The sequence below is a fragment of the Echinops telfairi genome, unplaced genomic scaffold (genome assembly GCF_000313985.2).
Source record: "Echinops telfairi isolate 266 unplaced genomic scaffold, ASM31398v2 ScPeMD7_1;HRSCAF=3_0, whole genome shotgun sequence".
In the NCBI taxonomy this organism is placed as follows: Eukaryota; Metazoa; Chordata; class Mammalia; order Afrosoricida; family Tenrecidae; genus Echinops; species Echinops telfairi.
In genome coordinates, this window is record NW_022103896.1 from 54,411,217 (window position 1) to 54,415,713 (window position 4,497).

General features: G+C 42.7%; 1 pseudogene; it reads right to left on the reverse strand.

The window, feature by feature from the left end:
• Nucleotides 1–898: 898 nt before the first annotated feature.
• Nucleotides 899–4,497, reverse strand: part of LOC115869217 — a 9,920-nt pseudogene continuing 6,321 nt past the window's right edge.

Below are 4,497 nucleotides of genomic sequence, written 5' to 3' on the forward strand. Positions count from 1 at the left end.
AGGTTTAGCTGGCTAATTTTTGGAAGTAGAACACCACATCTTTTTTCTTGGTCTGTCTTGGTCTGGAAGTTCCACTGAAATCTGCCCAACATGAGTGACTCTGCTGGCATTTGAATTATCAATGACATAACGTCCAGCATCATAGCCACATTCAAGCCACCACATAGGACAAAATGACAGATGGGGAGGGAGGGCTGGTTCGTTTTTCTATTGTCTCTTATTGTTGACCCCAAGTCAGATGTGGTGGATGAAGAGAGAGAGAGAGAGAGAGAAGAGAGAAGAGAGTATAAGAGCCACGGGAGGGGTCTGCATGGAGTTGAAAGTCATGGTCTATGTAAGTCCAGAGGGTATAAGTTCTGCCCGTAGGGGTTGGACATTTTTTTTGGAAAAGAGAGAGCAACACGTTTGAAGTTAAAGTTTACACACACTCATTCTGCCAGAAAATGGACTTGTATAAGAAATTTATGTAAAAAGTTATTGCTGGATGAGGAGGAGATTTGGAGACCCCTTAGCACCCAGCAGTCACCATTAAGTTCGACCCCTTCGTGACCTCGGCCCACAGCAAGAACCGCAAACACCGCTTCAGTGCTCCTTCGCACGTGCACAGGAAGATCACGTGGTGCCCACTCTCCAATGAGCTGCGTCCTTCCGCGAGGACGATGAGGAGCTTCCAACAAGAAATCGGCCAGGTGGTGCAGGTGTACGGAAAGAAGTACGCCATCTCTATCGATTGGGGCAGCATGAGAAAGCCGATGGCACAACTGCCCAGGTGGGCATTCCCGAGCATGGTGGTCATCACCACGTTGAAGATGGACAAAGATCGGGAAAAAAATTCCTGAGCGTAAAGCCAAATCTGGACAGGTTGGAGAGAGAAAGGCAAATACAAGGAAGAGTTTTTTTAGAAACTGCAGACAAACACAGCTGTAGATCGTTGGCTGGTGCGTGCTTCTTGGGAGCTTTTCTCAAGAGGTGTCTGAGACATTTCATCGCCTTCTTGTTCTGCGATGGATGCATGGCTCTGGTACTCTGTCTTTGCAATTTAGATGAAAAATTTTTCGCAAAAAAACTGGAATATTTCCTCATGGTAAAAAAAAGGGGGTGGGGGTGGCGGGGAAGATTCTGATCCCTGAACCATCTGAACAGTTCAATGAAGTCAAAAGATTCTCTGAACTATAAATTAACAGCCACATCAAAGAGCTCAAAGAAGGCAATTAATATTGCACTGCAATGAACCACGAATTCAAAGAAGGCTTAATTATACTAATGTTCCACTGCTGTGCACATGGTAGACAGACCTCCATGGTCTGCTCTTGACAAAGGGCTAATGGGGTGGTGGAGGTGGTGGTGGTGGTGGTAGTTAGAATCTCTGGTGAAGTCTTGGAACCTGGCATAGCCCTCACTAGTTTTGGAATCTTATGTAAGTCTCTAAGTATCTCTGACATTGAGTTTCTGTGAGACAAAGTGAGACAAAAATGCTCTATACAGATTTGTGGTGAGGATTAATGAAGTAAATATTGGCATTTGGTAAAGGACCTGGTTTATAGTAAGAATTGAGTAAATCTTGAAATTATTTGAATCACTGACACGTCGACCCTTATCCTGGCTCCTGTGTTCTCTCCTCCTCTTCTCTCCTGTCCTGTCCTGTCCTCTGCTTTCCTCCCTTATTATCTCCTCTCCTCTCTCCTGTACCTCTTCCTCTCTTCTTCACTCCCCTCCCTGTCTGCTCCCTTTCTCTCTGATCACCATAGCTGGCTTTGGGAGCAAGGGCACAGAAACACTAGAATAAAGAACATGTCTTCATGGCTTTGTTCCCTTCGAGTAATGCACCCCCTTTCCTACTAACGTCCAATGAAAGGGGAGGGGCTAGAATTTGAGCCAACATCTGTTTGACCTAGAGCCCCAATTCCTGTTTCCAAATGGGAATTCCTACTCTTAGGACAACCGTCATATTTTGAAGAGCAGTTTATCCTCTTCTCATTTCCCCCCACAATTCTGTTGGTGGAAGAAGCTGCAGGAAAAGATAAAAGAGGTTCTTAACTGGAATTTCCAAAGTAGTTTGCTAATTAAGAGATCTGAGCAAATGCTCTAATTTCATAGGGGTTTAAACTTTTCAAACTTTGGGGAAATACTGAATCCTTCAGAGATCAATCAAGGCAACTGAGAGCTACACTGATGTACTCAAATGTCTAGAACAGAGTCCAATATTCCCAAACTATTTAGGGTTGAGTCTCTTAAACTGTTTGCCAGAACACACAGGGTGCCATGGGTGTCACACTAGGAGGCCTGGGGCTGCTGGAACCCTGCTGTTTGTGTCCATGCTTGCATTGCCTCGTCTGATATCTGTATGAAAACATGTTGGTATTCCATGATGTTGTCTTTTTTTTTTTTTTTCTTTTAAAAGAATCATTTTATTGGGGGCTCATACAACTGTTATCCCAATCCATACACACGTCAATTGTGTAAAGCGCATTTGTACATCGTTTCTCAAAACATTTTCTCTCCATTTAAACCCCCGACATTAGGTCCTCCCATGATGTTGTCTTTCATGAGTTGGGAAACTCAGGCTCCTAGGGAAGAGATTGTAGCAAACTGAGATTGGTCACGTGTAAAGGGATGAAACACCAGGACTTTCAGAGGCCAAAACATGCAAAGCAGGTCAGACCTGACCCCTTGATGTACGATAGAGCTGTTCTCCCAGGAACAACTGCAATCCTGGACTCAGAACCACCTTGCCAGAGAGAGCCTTCGACACCACTTAGTCCCCATGCAAACGGGAAACTTGTTCAGTTTAATTTGGATATTGTAACATGGAGACACTCACAGCCCAGGCTATAAGCATCAGAGGAAAAGAATGAACAAGCAAAGCTTTCATATGCCGAGGGCGATAAAACATAACAAATGGAGTCAAACATGGCAGTCACAGGAAAGTAGAGGCAGGAAATGTTATTGGTACTCAGGAACAAGTGTAGGTCACCTTGGGGTGGGGAAGGAGCAAGCAAGTGACACTAAGAGCTCCCTGGTCAAAGGAACTTTGGTGGTGCTGCCAAGTGAGCAGTGGGCTGCTAACCACGGGATCTGTGGTTCAAAGGGTTCCCATGGCCCTGTAGCAGTACGTGTGTGGTTTCTAGAGTCTAAGCCTGAAGTACAAAGTTCTATCCTCCTGCTCAATATCAAACCACAATAACTCTTTTGTTTCCTATGCTTAAAAAGTAATATTTTAGAAACATTCTCAATGTACATTTTAGCAGTGGAATTTAGTTCTTTGTTTTCCATTTATGCCATCACCGTCCAGTTAACAAAGTCCATTTAAATTTTAAATATTTTCTTCACTTGTTAGGTAAGAAATGCAGGCTTATGAGTTGAACCCTTCTGTAAACTTCTCAATTATGTTCACACACTAGGCTTTACGTCTGATATAGCTAAACCTTTGGTTGATGTACACACTTGGGCATAAGGAGGCTGGGGACTGACTTACAAATGTTTTCCTGTGTCTGTCATATTCTAGAGATTAAAGTAGGTGTTACCAATAAGAAGTTGATTAGCATTTGGTCCCTGAGTCAAAGGAACCAAATCAAGAGTTATATTTTAAGTGATTATATGTACACACCAAGAATGTACAGTTTATTCTCTAGACTTTAAGTTACCCTTATCTTTAAGACAGCTGGTTTGGTGACAATATCTGCCTGAAATTTTATAACAGTTTTTAATGCTTCCAATTATATATCATTTCCACTATCAAACAAGCAACTGCATAAATTGTTGTGTGAAAGCATGGCTTTTTGCATTTTTCCTTTCCTTGAAGAACCTGTGTTTTAAACACAGAGTGACAAATCTTTAGTACGACAGGCATGCTAATGGCAGGGAGAATCACTGTGATAGTTATATAATCTGGTGCTAACTTGAGAGTGAAGGGGTGGAGTTTATCCTGTCAACCAGGTTGCTGCTTGATGACCTCATTTGGAGGTGCTAAGGAGATAAATAGCTTGCTGGAGGCAGGACAGACACTCTCTGCTTTGTATTCCTGATGACAAGACACATGAAGCTATGTTAGAGCCCTGGAGCTGGAGGAGCCATGTGGAGACCCACTTGGCTGGGTCTCAGAGACTTATACTGCCACTAGATCCACAAGGCTTTCCTCCCACTGGCCTGTGATCTTCCTGCATTCGGTGTCATTGCATGTGCTTCATGAGTCCGAAGAGGAATTTATAGATTAGTATCAGACATATGGGCTAATAATAGACTTATGGACCTTATCTGGACTGGGCTGGGTTGTTTTATCAATATTCAATTGCTCTTGTTATAAAGCTCTTTCTTATACACATGAGTGTCTATGAATTTGTTTCTCTAGTCAACTCTGACTAACATAATCACTGAGATCAATGTCTGTTCCTCACTGTGCTGTATGTGTTTCTTGAGAGAAAGGGGGCATTATCTTAAGGAAATTTGGAGCAATATTCTGACTCTCTCAAGATCTTTTTAAAAAATGTTTTTAAATTT